We start from the raw sequence: 17,419 nt of genomic DNA, 5'->3' as shown, positions 1-17,419 counted from the left end.
TGCTAAAACTAAATTTTGCTGAGTCCTTAAGGTGAAAATTAGAGTCCCTAAGGGGTTAAAATATTATAAATCTATTAAAGTGAACTAAATAAACCAAGTGATTTAAAACACAAAGTGCACTGCAGCAGCTTATAGGTATTTTATGAGAGATTACCTCTCCTTACTCATTCACATGCATAGATCAATGTTTTTTTGGACAGTATGGTTCAATCTGCCGTAAAAAAGATTAAAATACAAAAAAGGGCATGATCCACCCAAGACAGATAATACAATTGACACCATACATAACCTGGCATCAGTGGCACATAGCTTAAAAGTTCAGACTCTTGGAATACCGCTTTAGGATACGTTCACACGTACGCAGATTTGATGCACAGGATTTTCTGCAGCAGATTTCAATGTAAACTAAATGACTGAGCACAGCTTCTAATCTGCAGTTACAAATCCTGCGCAGCAAATATGCGCAGGATCCTGTACATGTGAACGTAACCTTAATGCCAAAACATTTGAATGATACCAGCAAACCTCATGTTTCTAAAAAAAAAAAAGGCCTAGAGCCATTGAAATTTTTCGATCACCTTGCAATCTCACGTCTCATAAATGTTCAGATATTCTAATTTTTAAACGCCAGCTAGTGCTAGGCTTCACCCACTGGCTCAGGGACAACTTAAAACTACATATGAAGCCTGCAGAGCAGAAATCTGGTGAAAAATGGCATATGCAAGTTACATAATGGTCAGAAATAGTGCTAACCTTTATGTACATACAACAAGAGAAAAGTTACAGCATCTGAAACAACAGGTATGATTTAAAGGGGTTTTCTCATCTCATTAAGCTATCCACAGAATAGGAGATAACAATCAGATCAGTGGGGGTGTGACTGGGACCCTTGCCGATCCTGAAAACGTGATGTAATGACACTGATAGTGTACCTGATCTTGCTGTGCATGTGGACGTTAAACCGATATCCCAGTTTTATCCTATCCACCATCGTGGAGAATACTTGGAAACATTCTATACTATGATGGCAAATGATTTTTGGAGTATTAGTACAGAAGTATCGTAATTAGGTGACAACCTAACCCCCCTTGAGCGGAAAGGTATCAAGTCATTACAGTCTATTCTTCATATCATTACACGTCCCACTGACAAGGGGTGGTGGGATTGTTATTTTAGACAGAAGTGCCTATTTATCTATCAGTTGGCTACCTTTTATTATTTTCTCAAGGTGCACAAGTGTACTGCTAATCCACTCACCCAAATATTTCAGGGATCGGGTCAATTACCAGTCACTTGTCACATAATATAGATCTCTTTCTCCAGCCTTATGTAATTAATCTTCTTGATTACTTAAAAGATTATATGCAATTGACCAAAGAGTTGGGTAGTTTAAATCTATCTATACATTTTTCTTTTTTAACACGTGTCTGCACTTTATTAAAATATTCAGAGCACCTCAAGTTTGCAAGCTGTTGCACATTTCTTGTCTGTTGTGAATTATTGAGTGCTGATCAAATTTAGTTTTTATTGGAGGGTATACAGTTTATTTTAAGATCATAATATTTTTTCATTTAATGGTCAAATTTATCGCCAGATAAAAGGCTCTTCGGTGGGGACTCGATTCACCCCAAGTTATGCTAATTTATTTATGCGGCATTTCGAGTCCCAATACATCGCACAGCCTTCATTATTTCAAGATTTTATCTTTTACTATAGGTGTTTTATAGACGATTTGTTTATCGTTTGGACAGGGACACATGAACAAGCTTTGGAGTTTGTTGCTTTTCTGAGTAAAAATGACTGGGGGTTATGTTTCACCACACATTATTCTGAAACATCTGCAATTCTTGGAATTGGAACTAACAAAACCCAATGATGGACACATTCAAACGAAAACGTACTTCAAGTCTGTTGATGTTAACAGCTTTTTGGATTATCAAAGTTGCCATTACCAGAAATGGCTACGTAATGTCCCATGTGGACAATATTTAGGAATTCCTAAGAATTGCACAGATGTTGCAGATTTTGAACTGCATTCTCGTATCCTGCAAAGGAGAATGAGGGAAAAAGGTTACCCTAAATGGATATTAACAGAGGCATGCAAAAGGACATGTCTACTGGAACAAAAACATCTAATTGTTCCTAAAAATAAACCAAATGTCTACAAAAAAATACTAAACACAATATATTAACTACATACAGTTGTGCCTCTCGAAAGATATGCAGAATACTTTCTAAACATAGGCCAATATTAAAATGTGACCCAGTGTTAAAGGATCAACTTCCAAAAAATCCTCTGATTACATTTAGAAACCATAGAAAACGCAGTCTTGTTATGCAATGAAGGGGGTACATGCTTTTACTAATTCTTTTAAATTTTTGTATAATTTATATATTTTTGAGATGCTATATTTGTTTGTGATCTATAGGTGTGTGTTTTTTTTTAGGTATTTATACTAACTGTTGCAATAAGATCATTACCTTTTGTAATTGAATCTATGCTAATGCTTCACCTGGGCTAAATAGTTCCGGTTCAAGCGGAAATACTGCATGTTATGGTCTGTTGGTTACCTATATATTTGTGCATAGTTTTTTATTCGTGTATGAACCTGATGAAGAGGCCAGTTCAGGCCTTGAAACGCATTGTTCTATAGTGTAATAAACACGCTATACAGCACTGAATGAAATTGATGTACATTGCTTGTATCGAGGTCCTTCTGCGCCGGAAAAATCCCTTGGAGCAGTGAAGCTGTCGATTATCGATACTGAAAATGGAACATATTTGTCCCCAGAATGAATGTTGCAGACCACACTTTTATGGCCACTGCTTCTGAGTGCTAAACTAGAAAGTTTTCAGTTTGAATGCTTTTGTCTGTCCAATACTTCTGGTTCTAAAAGCAATACAAACATTAAAGTGTTTGTACCTTCTTGAAACCCCTTCCTAAAATCATGATTTAAGGATGGCCAAGGGGAGCTGCAGAAGGCCCCCTTTATTCCTGCAAAGGGCACTTTGTCTCAAGATAGATGCAGATCCCAGAGGTAGGACCTACATACCTCAGACATTTATGGCATAGCCTGGATTATGCCAAACATGTCCTGGATGGAAATACTCCTTAACATTTTATCATTTTATCCCCCTTATCATTTTATCCCCTATCCACAGGATAGGGAATAGATGTCTGGTCACAGATGGCCCAACCGCTGGGACCTCCCGCAATCTCCTGCTCAGTGCCCTGGTGGTCTTTATTTACCTATATAATATGAAGTTCTCACTTCTTCCAGAAAAAAAACACACTGACGACCAGGGACTGGGAGTATCAAATCGGCAACTGTGTGGTATGGAAAGAGGACAGTATCACTTGTTGTTTGTTTTTATGGCACCTAAGCCATATAAATATGTATTAAATAATTATTACTATTATTTAAGGAATCTCCCATACATTTATAAACTCCACTTGAGATGTGGCAGACAAGCTGGTAGAACTTTCTGCATTTCTGTAGGTCTGCAGTTCTTATATTTTATGAATGAGAGAGGGAAGGAATAACTGTATACAAATCAGAATGGTCCTAATAATAGAAGGGTGTATGGCAATATAATTCTGTTTGTACGTGACATGTAGTGTACACAGCAGAAGACTGGTAAAATAAATCTGTGTACTTACATGGCAGACGTGAAGGTGGAATTTCATGGAAATAAAATCCATATATGGCTATAACAGTATTTGCTTTAAAATCTCAACTAGAACATTTGTTCCAAGGACAAGAAATATGTCACACTGAGTCTTTGTAGCTCTATGTACATACAGTACACACATGCAAAGGGCTGAGGTGTCAACCTAGTTTGACTTAATAAGACTGCAAACTTATTACCAAGAAGTTTATAGAACTAGATTTCTGTACTACAACCTTTAAAGCCCTACAGGAATAAAAAACTGCCTTATGGCTGATACATTTTATAGGCATGTGTATATTAATATTATAAATGCAGTTGTTTATATATTCTCTATTCTTCAGAATTTCTTTTTCTCTAATTTATTTACTATGCCTCCTCTTAAAGCGAAACTGACAGTTATAGTGCCCTTCCACAAAGCGCTCCACGCAGACCACTGATCCCAAGAAATTATACCTCATTTTAATCCAGTTGACTTACAATAAAACCCTGGGCTTGGGTTTAGTGCAGGTGAAGCAGCTGTAAGCTTCTCTTTAGGGTAGAGTCACACATGCCGTGTTTTTCTGCGTATATGCTGCTGTGTTATTTTTTTTTACCCATTGGGTAGCAAAATTCAGCTGATTTTGCTACCCATTAACTTGAATAGGTAGGGAAATAGGCAGGAGCAAATAGGCAGCACTGTGGCAGGCCAAAAAAGGAGTCCCTTGGTGTAGGCACGTCAGCGCCATCCAGTGGTGTTGCTGGGGTTGGTTTAATAATAATCAAATATACCAGTTGCCACAGAGTGGGACAGTGCTAGAGAAGATTTTACCATTTTAAACTCCAGCTCCCAGTACTATCTAAGTAGCGGTAAGGGTATGCTGGGAGTTGTTGTTTCACCTATCATCATATCATCACTGCAGAACTTACAGGTGACTACAACACTGATGGGACATAGTGAGGCAGAATACATAATATCAGTGACTTCTATAGCCTTTCCTTATCTAATTTAGATGGTACATACCACCAGGACTTGTTCCAGCTAAATCTTCTCTCTACAGAACTTGGTGTCCAGTGATGGCATTGGCTCCTCACTTTGACAGCGCATTCTGATCCTCTATATGTAAACAACAATTAATATAACACTGCCCTCTGAATATAATACTACCACACACTGTACCTTCTAAATATAATACTACCACACACTGCACTCTCTAAATATAAACACATTGTACCCTTTCAATATAATACCTCACACTGCACCCTCTAAATACATAGACCTGCCGCACACTGCGCTCTCTGAATATAATACTACTACACACTGCACTCTCTGAATATAGGACTACCACACCTCTGAATATAATACTGCCACAAACTGTACCCTCTACACATATTACCACACACTTTACCGTCTGAATATAATACTACTACACACTGCACCCTTTGAAAATCTTGTTTTACAGTGCACCCTCTGAATACAATATTGCCACATATTGTGGCCCATAAAAACCATAAAACCCCAGGATTTCCTTATAATATACACCATACCTCTGAAATTCAAAACACTCTGTGCCCCTCACATATAGTATTTAGCCCCTTCTGTGCCCCCACATGTAAAATATAATAATGTCCCCTGTCCTGTGCCCCGAAAAAATAATAATGCCCACTCTACCCCCTACATAATAATAATGCCCCCTGTCCTGTGCTCCTCACAAAAAATACCCCCTGTCATGTGCCACCCACAAAAAAATGCCCACTGTAATGTGCCCCTCACAAAAAATGCCCCCTGTCATTTGGCCCTAACAAGAAATGCCCCATCATGTGCCCCTCACATATAATGTCCTTCAAGTTGTAATAATTCCCTGTGTCATAGTGCCCAAAACATAGAAAAAAAACTATTATACTCACCTAATCCACATTCCCACTAGCAGCTCTCTCCCTCTCTCCATGCCCACAGTGTGTGAGCTGTGGGGATGTGATCTTGGGCAGCCAGCCTGCTGGGCATCACGTCCCAGTGGCTCACACGATGCGAGTATGAAGTGCTTACAGCGTGTGAGAGTGAATGGTGGAGCTGGAGCTGACATCTCCCGCTCCACCATTCTAGTGTACTGCCTCAGCGACGCAGTGGCAGTAAAGCATTTCTGGGGTGAGACTCTTGAAGTAGAGAAATTAATCGCACTCACCACGTTTGAAGTCCCAGTTTGGTAAGTTGTTTTATTCCATAAGTGCTAGTGCAGACATTACAGCATAATGTACGACCATGGAGTGGGGAGTGAGAGCAACCGCTCTCAGAAGCAGGTGCACACCACAGGTGGCAACTAGTTTCGCGTCAGCTGACGCTTCTTCCGGCCAGGTGTGTGCACACACCTGGCCGGAAGAAGCGCCGGCTGACGCGAAACTAGTTGCCACCTGTGGTGCGCCCCTGCGTCATAGAGCGGCTACTCTCACTCCCCGCTCCATGGTCGTACATTATGCTGTAATGTCTGCACTAGCACTTATGGAATAAAACAACTTCCCAAACTGGGACTTCAAACGTGGTGAGTGCGATTCATTTCTCTACTGCAAGAGTCTTGCATTGGATTATATGTTCAGGTGTTCCATTGAAGATGCACCTCACACTGAGTCCACCACAGCAGTACGTTACCACACCTGCATATTAGGTCCAATACACACTAAGACTGAGCTGCAGCAGTACCTGATGGAAACTTTTGTCTTCTTTGCTTAAGAATCTAGCATTTCTGGGGTGATACCATCATGGGATAACTTCCCGCTTGGTGGTGTCACCCCACTCAGGGAGTGTCACCCAGTGTTGTCCGCACCCCCCTAGCAATGCCACTGGCACCATCTTAGATGTCCTCTTGGAGCTTTTTAAAGTCAGCTGCTGAGATGCATAATAAGTTGAAGCTGTATTCCCCTTATGAAGGATTGTCAGAGACCATCAGAGACCATGAAAGATTGTCAGAGACCATCAGAGACCATGAAAGATTGTCAGAGACCATCGTTTGTCTTTACTACTGCAATGGTACGAGAATGTCTAATAGTCTGAAGCAGTAAGTTTTACAGAATAGGTGCAGCACAGGTGAAGACCTCAAATAGGAATGAAGGAGTAAGAGTTTGTAATGTCATCGGCTAAAGTAACGGGGGATGGTAGATATATATGACAGCATAGTATTGTGGGAAACTTTGTTAACTTAGTTGGAGAGTTTTGGACTTAAAGGGTACCTCTCATCAAATAAACTTTTGATATATTTTAGATTAATGAATGTTGAATAACTTTCCAATAGCATGTTAATGAAAAATATGCTTCTTTCTATTGTATTTTTCCCGATCAGTCCTGCCAGCAAGCATTTCTGACTCATGCTGGAGTCCTAAACACTCAAAGCTGCCAGCCTGCTTTGTTCACAGCCAAACAGGCTGTGAACAAAGCAGGCTGGCAGCTCTGAGTGTTCTCCTTTGTGAACAAAGCAGACTGGCAGCTCGTAGTGTTTAGGACTCCAGCATGAGTCTGAAATGCTTGCTGCCAGGACTGGTAGGGAGACCCCTAGTGGTCATTTCTTCAAAGTGGAAAATTAAATAGAAAGAAGCATATTTTTTAATAACATGCAATTGTAAAGTTATTCTGCATACATTAATCTATAATATATCAAAAGTTTTTTTGATGAGAGGTACCCTTTAAGTAGGCCATATACATTACATAAAAGTAGGCTGATGATTTAACAAGTGTTGAACAAGTAATCATCTGATGAACAATTGTTTTACAGATTGCGACATTTACATTTTAGTTTATATTGACAACTACAGTGATTTAAAGGGGCCTTATAGTGCATGATCAATAACATTGAATGAAATGTTCTTTCTGGGAATATTCTGGGTGTGTTCTTTGGAAAAAAAAATCATTTGTTGTTGAATTTCACTGTACGCCAAATGTTAAAATGAAAATGGGTCATTTTTATCAACTTTTATCTTAGGTGTAGGGGCACCTTTAGTTGTACAACCCCTTAATACATTATTTTGTATTATACAGTATTAGTCAACATTATACCCAATTTAACCCAAATAAAGTGCATCTGGCACCTCAGTGAGTACAAAAGGTGCATTTTTAATAAGCTGTGTTCTTGAGACAGGTTAATGTAAAACATGCATAAAGGTTATAATGAGTAAAAAGCACTGATGAGTAGTAATCTAATAGGTTAATAAATATTATCATTATGTTGTCACTGTTAATTATTAGAAAAACAAAGTACAGTTCCAGAAGATGCTGCCACATTAGTTTCCTGTGGACTTGGTTCAAATGTACTTTAGCCCACTTGAAACTAGTCACCTTGAAATTCAGAAAAATGTGTGTATTTCTTCATTCTTCTCTGGGACCCTTTATCATTGTTCCGGAAGAATTGGTGCATCTTCTAATATTCTCTCATCAGATATTCAAAACAAGAGCTTCACAATGTGACAAATGTTTAATGTAAAAATACAAAACGTAGGTAATTTCTTGTCTTTCTAATTTTGGCGCACTGACATTAGAAGCTAAAGTTAAACTTCTGATTTTAATAAAGTTTGGTTTATCCTTAGAAGGAAAGTTTAAGAATTAGATTCTAATGCCAGAAAGGACAAAATGTTCTAGATAGCAATTTGGATGGAAGCTACAGTACATTTAATCATAATATGCTGTGGTAGATCAAATGTATATATGACAAAGTAAATCCTTGATCATTTAAACCAATGAAAATATAGTCTCACTAGTTATGGTGGTTTCATAATAATATCAGCTATTCATTATATTAGAGTCAGTTGATGTTATGAATTAATATGACTTCTAGAAACTCTAAAAGAAACAAACATTGCTCTGAGCCATAAATGTGCCCGGATCAGTGAAGGAAACAAAGTCATGTGGTGCTCAGCACCAAAGCATCTTGTTCCTAATCTGGACTGTTATTAATATATTTACTGTATATATGGATGCTTATTGCATAGTACACAATGTGATCATGACCTTTTATAATGTGTTTATGCAAGAATCAAAAAAAAATTTGGTATTTACATGTCAGAAGTTAAAGGGGTATTCCGGGAATTTTTTTTATTTGACTATGCTACAGGGGCTGTAAAGTTAGTGTAGTTCATAATATAGTGTCTGTACCTGTGTGTGACGGTTTTCTCACAATTCTTATGTGATTTTCATCCCAATATTTATTTTTACCAGCATACAAAATGACTGCTGTCTCGGATTATTACCAGCTTGCAATGTGGTCGAGACCTGACTCACTAGTCAGCTGATGACAGGGAGCCTGTCTGCTTCAATGGGTCGAGAGAGAAATCTGCAAGTAATGCAACAGCTGGAGGCACCCTGATTGAAAACCACAGGTCTGCAGCTCATTTATGTTTCAATGGGTGGGGTAGCTGATGTGTAGGAAGGAGGAAAATGGTATCATGGGATTTGTAGGCAAACAAGAAAACTGAAAACAGGAAATACAAGTTCACAGAAAGCTAGCCACAGTGTTCTGGTAATCTCACAGCATAGCCATTTAGCCCAAGACAAGCGCAGATCCTTCCTAAGTATGTCCATTACTGTCTGCCAGGTAAGTACTAAAATCACCTTATGCTGGATAACCACTTTAATGGATACAGATTGGATGGAACTTTAGGGTAAATGCACATTAGATGAAAAAAAAACTACACAGAAAATCCACACAAAAATTGTAATTTCCTCATTGATTTCCATTTAAATATACTTTAAAATATTGTTTGTTTATTGTATTTTAGTGTGCTTCCCACAATATTTTGCACCCCCTTTAACCTTCCCCTTGTCCCTCCCTCCACTCTGTGAGTGCCTAGTTAACATAGAGATACATACAGTCTATATATAAATATCCACATCTGTTTATATGTGAATTTCTCCTTTAGTAGGAATATTTATCCAAGGGCCTCCTACAGGCAAAGGCCAACACATCATATTGCTGACTTTATTGGCAATTATCAGATTGTTTGCTGTGTGAACCTGCATAGACCTAACGTGATGATAACCTTGACATGTATGATATTAAAGTGTACCTTATTTTTCGCCATATAAGATGCACCCAATTTTAACCCCTTAAGGACTCAGCCCATTTTGGCCTTAAGGACTCAGACAATTAAATTTTTACATTTTCATTTTTTCCTCCTCGCCTTCTAAAAATCATAACTCTTTTATATTTTCATCCACAGACTAGTATGAGGGCTTGTTTTTTGCGCGACCAGTTGTCCTTTGTAATGACATAACTCATTATATCATAAAATGTATGGTGCAACCAAAAAACACTTTTTGTGGGGAAATTAAAAAGAAAAACGCAATTTTGCTAATTTTGGAAGGTTTTGTTTTCACGCCGTACAATTTATGGTAAAAATGACATGTGTTCTTTATTCTCTGGGTCAATACGATTAAAATGATACCCATTATTACATACTGTTATATTATTGTTGTGCTTAAAAAAAATCACAAACTTTTTAACCAAATTAGTACGTTTATAATCCCTTTATTTTGATGACCTCTAACTTTTTTATTTTTCCGTATAAGCGGCGGTATGGGGGCTCATTTTTTGCGCCATGATCTGTACTTTTTTTGATACCACATTTGCATATAAAAAACTTTTAATACATTTTTTATAATTTTTTTAAATAAAATGTATTAAAAAAGTAGCAATTTTGGACTTTTTTTTTTTCGTTCACGCCGTTCACCGTACGGGATCATTAACATTTTATTTTAATAGTTCAGACATTTATGCACGCGGCGATACCAAATATGTCTATAAAATTTCTTTTTTACGCTTTTTGGGAGTAAAATAGGAAAAAACGGACGTTTAACTTTTTTATTGGGGGAGGGGATTTTTCACTTTTTTTTTACTTTTACTTTTAGATTTTTTTTTATTTTTTTTTACACTTGAAAAGTCCCCATAGGGGACTATTCATAGCAATACCATGATTGCTAATACTGATCTATTCTATGTATAGGACATAGAACAGATCAGTGTTATCGGCGATTTTCTGCTCTGGTCTGCTCGATCTCAGACCAGAGCAGGAGACGCCGGGAGCCTCAAGGAGGAAGGTGAGGGGACCTCTGTGCGGCGTTCTGAATGATCGGATCCCCGCAGCAGCGCTGCGGGCGATCCGATCATTCATTCAAATCGCGCACTGCCGCAGATGCCGGGATCTGTATTGATCCCGGCACCTGAGGGGTTAATGGCGGACGGGATCAGCCGCGCATGACACGGGCATCGCTCCGATGCCCGCGGTTATGCACAGGACGTAAATGTACGTCCTGGTGCGTTAAGTACCACCGCACCAGGATGTACATTTATGTCCTGCGTCCTTAAGGGGTTAAAGGAGAAAAATCTAGAAAAAAAAATTCTGAACCAAATACTGCAATGTAAAGGATAGGACAGTGATCTTCAACCTGCGGACCTGCAATGTAAAGGATAGGACAGTGATCTTCAACCTGCGGAACTACAACTCCCAGCATGCCCGGACAGCCGTTGGCTGTCCGGGCATGCTGGGAGTTGTAGTTTTGCAACATCTGAAGGTCTGCAGGTTGAAGACCACTAGTATAGGAGGTAATACTCACGTGTCCCTGCCGCTCCGGACCCGTCACCGCTCGTCACTGCTTCCCTGGATGTCGCCCTCCATCGCTGTCGCCGCGTCCCCGGGGTGTCCCCGTCGCTCCGGAACGTCTCTGCTGCCCGGGATCGTCGCTCTCCATCGCCGCCATCACGTTGCTACGCATGGCGCTCCTATTGGATGACGGGACGGCGTGCGCGATGACATGATGACGACGAAGGAGAGCGCCGGCAATGTAGGGGATCCCGACATGGAGCAGTCGTTCGCCGATCGGACACCAAGTAGGCAGGTAGGGTCCCTCCCGGTGTCCTGTAAGCTGTTCGGGATGCCGCGATTTCACCGCGGTGGTCCTGATCAGCCCGACTGAGCAGCCGGGTTAGTTTCACTTTCGCTTCAGACGTCAGCTTTTATCGCCGTGTCTGAAGAGTTAATACAGGGCATCACCGCGATCGGTGATGTCCTGTATTAGCCGCGGGTCCCGGCCGTTGATGGCCACAGGGACCGCCACGATATGACAGGGTTTTAATGCAGGCAAAATGTGTATTTGCCGTATAAAACGCACCAACTTTTCCCCCAGTGCGTATTATACGGTGAAAAATACGGTATTTGTTTCAGATAACAGAATTCTACTCGACAGGTTGGAATTTGTATACCTCACACTTTCTATGCTATGTACTGATAAATACTAGAATTGTGGTATTTAATTTATGACTGAACAAGAAAAATACATGTGAGGCAAATACTTGTTGCATCATGGCCAAACCTAGACATATAAATGCTGTTGTACAATCATCCTGATGCTGAAAGCATATTGCTTCAATCAGATTGAACAACAACTATTCAGGTTAAAGGGGTACTACAGTGTAAAACATTTTTTTTAAATCAACTGGTGCCAAAGGTTAAACAGATTTGTAAATGGCTTATGTTTTAAAATCCTAATCCTAAGAAGACTTATCAACTGCTGTATACTACAGAGGAAGTTGTATGGTTCTGGCTGACCACATTGCTCTCTGCTGGCACCTCTATCCATATTAGGAACTGTCCAGAGGAGGAGGTTTGCTATGGGGATTTGCGCCTACTCTGGACAGTTCCTGACATGAACAGAGGTGTCAGCAGAGAGCACTGAGGTCAGATTGAAAAGAACGATACAACTTCCTCTGTAGCATACAGCAGATGATAAGTACTGGAAGGATTAAGATTTTTATATAGAAGTAATTTACAAATCTGTTTAACTTTCTGCCACCAGTTGATTAGAAAAAAAACTACTTTCCACCAGATTACCCCTTTTATGACATAGACCCCGATAGGTGCTTGCTAATAGGAGCCTTCACACAGCACAACTATTGTAGGTGTGGCACTTCACTTACATAATTGTCGGTAGCATATGGTCTGTTTGCACAGGAAGATATAGGGCCGACTAACAATGGTTTTTGGTTCGGCATGATCCCAGTAATCAGATGATGAATGGACTTTAGCTTGTTTATTATCTGATCACTGGGTCTTTTACATTGCACAATAATCGGCTCCATTGGTTGATAATCGCCCTGTGTACAACATCCTCAACCAGGATGAATGGTGGGGTAAATAGGAATAAGCTACCAGGCACAGCCATGCATAGACTGCTACATCATAGGCCATCACTATTGTATTCTAGAAAACCCCTGTAATAAAAAAAAAAAAAAACTTTTTTAAGTAATCCCAGTTTAAAGGAGATATACCATTCATACAAATGTATCCCCTATCCAAAGGATAAGGAATAAGTTTTAGATCGCAGAGGGTCCGACCGGTAGGACCCTCCACCATCTCCTGCATGGGCCCCTTGCTCTCCCCAGGAACAGGGCTTGCTGACCCCTGCATGTAGCGGCGGCCGACACCCCCTCCAAATATTTCTACAGTAGAGCCATGTGCCTATTTCCTGCTCTCCCATAGACATATGTGGAGGGAATGTCGGCCGCTGCTTCCTGTGGGGGGTCGGCCATTCCTAGGGAGAGCAGGGGGCCCATTCAGGAGATCGTGGAGGGTCCCAGCAGTCGGACCCTCCTTGATATAAAACTTATTAAACTATCATGCAGATAGGGGACAAGCTTTTATGCATGATTCTTCTCCTTTAGGCTGTGGTCTCATTTGGAAAATACCAAAATGTAAAAAAGAAAAATCTGTTAGATGGAATTGCAAAATATAAATTGCACATCGTGGTGTAACCTTAAAGATTGTTCATAATTATTTAGTTCCTTTAATTGGGCTCATAACATCCGACAGCATTTACAGGATAAACAATACATTATAATGACAGGAGACAGGTAGTTTGAGATACCACAGGAGTATTGCCATACATATGAATATGGAAACTCAGTGATACATTTTTAATAACTTCAGTGCAAAAAACTACCGTGAAAATAAATCTTACATTTTCATTAATAAATCTCACTGGCCTGACTCTTGAATGAGTCATTTCTTGCACAACAGGGTGATATGGACTTTCTTCACTAAGGTTAAATGAGGTAGAAGGAAGAAAAGGCAAAACTGCACAAGGTAATTAGCTCGGCCTCGTACTTAGTCATTTTCTTTCCCAGAAACATATTCTTATTCACTGCCCAGTTGCAACATATCGCTTCTTTGTCTTTCTATTTTCTTGCTCTGTTCTGTCAAGAATTTAATGAAATGGAAAACAATATTTAATGGAATGGAAAACAGAGATGAATGGATTTGCAGAAGAGGTTTGTTGCTTTTTGGTCCACCCTCGAAAAGCTTTAACAACTGCTGTTCTACACAATTCAAGAGTACAGCGGATTTCCTTTAAATTACCCTTTATGTATAGAGCACTCTAATAGTTACTGCCTTTCTTCTCTTTCTTATAGCTCCCAATGGTCTGACATTAGTGATATCTGTAGGCATTTTATTAGAGACACCTGCCCTGTATGGAAAGTAGACAAGTGACCTCGGAGTGCAGCATAAAATCAAGTAAGCAAGTCTTCTGTGTGTTTCTTGTGTGTAAATTCATATTTGAATGGGAAATCTGAGTGACTTCACACAAGACATGGTCAGCAGTGCTAGGCTAGCCAGGGCTTATATTTTAACCCCTTCATTACCTTGCAAAATCACTATGTGGAAAAAATGTGTAGTGAACAGACAGAACCAATATACAGTGGGGATCAAAAGTTTGGGCACCCCAGGTAAAAAAAAATTATTAATGTGCATAAAGAAGCCAAGGAAAGATGGAAAAATCTCCAAAAGGCATCAAATTACAGATTAGACATTCTTATAATATGTCAACAAAAGTTAGATTTTATTTCCATCATTTACACTTTCAAAATAACAGAAAAAAAATGCCATCTGCAAAATTTGGGCACCCTGCAGATTAATAACTTGTACTGCCCCCTTTGGCAAGTATCACAGCTTGTAAACGCTTTTTGTAGCCAGACAAGAGTCTTTCAATTCTTGCCCATTCTTCCTTACAAAAGTCTTCCAGTTCTTTGAGATTTCTGGTCTGTCTGTCACGCACTGCTCTTTTAAGGTCTATCCATAGATTTTCAATTATGTTGAGGTCAGGAGATTGTGAAGGCCATGGCAAAACCTTCAGTTTACCCCTCTTGATGTAATCCCCCTTGGATTTCGAGGTGTGTTTAGGATCATTATCCATTTGTAGAAACCATCCTCTCTTTAACTTCAGCTTTTTCACAGATGGCATCAAGTTAGCATCCAAAATTTGCTGAAATTTTATTGAATCCAATTTTCCTTCTACTCGTGAAATGTTCCCTGTGCCACTGGCTGCAATACAACCCCAAAGCATGATTGATCCACCAGCATGCCTAACAATTGGACAAAGGTTCTTTTGATTAAATTCTGTTCCCCTTCTTCTCCAAACGTACCATTGCTCATTCCGGCCAAAAAGTTCAATTTTAACCTCATCGGTCCACAGAACTTGTTTCCAAAATACATCAGGCTGGTCTAAATGTTCATTTGCAAAGTGCAAACGCTGATTTTTGTGGTGAGGACGCAGAAGAGGTTTTCTTCTAATGACTCTTCCATGAAGACCATATTTGTACAAGTATCTCTTTATAGTGGAATAATGTACCACAACTCCAGTGTCTCCCAGATCTTTCTGGAGGGATTGTGCAGTCAAACATGGGTTATGAATTGTTTTTCTCACAATCCTGCGAGCTGTTCCATCTGATATTTTTCTTGGTCTTCCAGATCTTGCTTTAACTTCCACTGTTCCTGATGACTGCCATTTCTTAATTACATACCGAACAGAGGATATTGACATCTGAAAACATTTTGCTATCTTCTTATAGCCTTTTTCAGCTTTGTGAGCGTCAACTATTTTTAGTTTCAGATTTCTAGACAACTGCTTAGAAGAACCCATGGTGCTGATTGTTGGGGCAAGGTCAGATGAGTCTGGGCATTTAAAACCTTTGAGTCTTGGCATTTAAAACCTTCCCAGAGGATGATTGCAAAACTGAGACCTGCCAGTGTCATGGATTGTTCTCAAAGGGGGCAGTGCATGCTATAAATTCTGCAGGGTGCCCAAACTTTTGCAAACGTTGCTTTTTATTTTTCTGTTATTTTGAAAGTGTAAATGATGGAAATAAAATCTAACTTTTGTTGACATATTGTAAGAATGTCTAATCTGTAATTTGATGCCTTTTGGAGATTTTTCCATCTTTCCTAGGCTTCTTTATGCACATTAATACAAATTTTTACCTGGGGTGCCCAAACTTTAGATCCCACTGTACAGGCATTAAATAGATGATGCAGCCTTCCAAGTGCCTACTAGAGTGCCATCCTCCATAAGAGACATGAAAATGTAAATCACTAATAGAAGTTTATTGGATATACCATACGCACAATGCATTTCTGGTCTTTGGAGCACCTTACCCTGGGATGGCATATGGATTTATTCCATCCTATTTGAAAAAGGGGCTCCAAAGCCCAGAAACATATTGTTCCTATGGTATATCTCATAAACTTCTATTGGTGCATTAAATGATCATGTCTCATTTGGTGAATCCTGCCAGAAAAATTGGATTTCTACTCTACTAAGTCCCAAGTATTATTCTGAAGAACAGGCAGAGTCAAGCACATTGCAGTCGAATACAATGCTGCTGATACAACTTTCATCTACAAATGCACTACTTATCATTCCTTTACACAGATGGGTTAAAACAGCAGACAACCAATTTGAATGCCATTGCTGTCTAAGGGAAACAAAAGGCAAAACTCTAGTGGGCAAATGAGCATTGAACTCTGGAAAAAATCTGTCTGGTGAGATGAATCCAGATTCTGTTGCACAATGCTTATTGTAGGGTAACATTTTGTCACAAGCAGCATGATTTAAAATATTTTTAAAGGACATCTTCAGCAAAAGACAATTTATCCCCTATCTACAGGATAGGCTATAAGTGTTTGATCCGCTGGGACCCCCTGCAATTGCTGGCGACACACCTCCTCCATGTCGTTCTATGGGAGAGGGGGAGACAGCGTTCGTGACTCCCCGATTTTCCCATAGACTGTATGTGGAGAGGGCGTACCGTCAACCTCAGAGAGGTCGACGCTACGCACATTAGCCGCTCACATATAGCAGCAATACGGGGCCCCGATTGGGAGATTGCGGGGGTCCCAGTGGTCGGACCCCCTGCGATCAGACACTTATCCCTTATCCTGTGGATAGGGGATAAGTTGTCTTTTGCTGCAGATGTCCTTTAAGTTTTTAATGATATGTTTTATTAATGTATATCTTATTCTTAAAATCCACAGTCACTGTTTCTTTTATTAAATTAATAATAAACTAGAAAAAAGGAACTGACAAAAAATCCATGTAAACCACAAGCTGTTGGTACCAAAGTAAACTAAAGTAATAAAACCACCCAATCTATACCTGCACTTGCGTATACTACATTTAGAAATTAAAATGTAACCTGCTTCCGGAGGTTATGCCATGTAGGGACACAGCTAAGGATTGTAATTATAGAGACTGATTTGTGGGCAGCGTAAGTAGGCCTTGAAAGCTATGTAATCTGATCTTACAGGAAACCAGTAATTGTAGACAGCTGACTGTGCCATGAAACTAACAAGATACCAAAAGGGATTAGAAGGTGACTGGAACATCAAGGATAACATGGCCACAGAACCCCTAGGGTGCAGCCTACTGAATATATCAGTGCCTAGACAGTACTGAATGCTGAC

The 17,419-nt window shown here is 39.7% G+C and overlaps 1 long non-coding RNA gene across 1 annotated transcript in view; it reads left to right on the top strand.

Annotated features, from left to right (window-relative positions):
• The window catches only part of LOC130369292 (uncharacterized), a 24,150-nt gene extending 6,731 nt beyond the window's left edge, over window positions 1-17,419 (top strand). The window contains exons 2-3 of the long non-coding RNA XR_008892715.1: window positions 14,092-14,194; window positions 17,263-17,419. This is a non-coding gene — a long non-coding RNA (uncharacterized LOC130369292). The remainder of the gene's footprint in view (window positions 1-14,091; window positions 14,195-17,262) is intronic.

The sequence above is a fragment of the Hyla sarda genome, chromosome 4 (assembly GCF_029499605.1).
Source record: "Hyla sarda isolate aHylSar1 chromosome 4, aHylSar1.hap1, whole genome shotgun sequence".
Lineage (NCBI taxonomy): Eukaryota > Metazoa > Chordata > Amphibia > Anura > Hylidae > Hyla > Hyla sarda.
The sequence above is the reverse complement of the archived record's forward strand: the minus strand, read 5'-3'. Positions and strand labels throughout refer to the sequence as shown.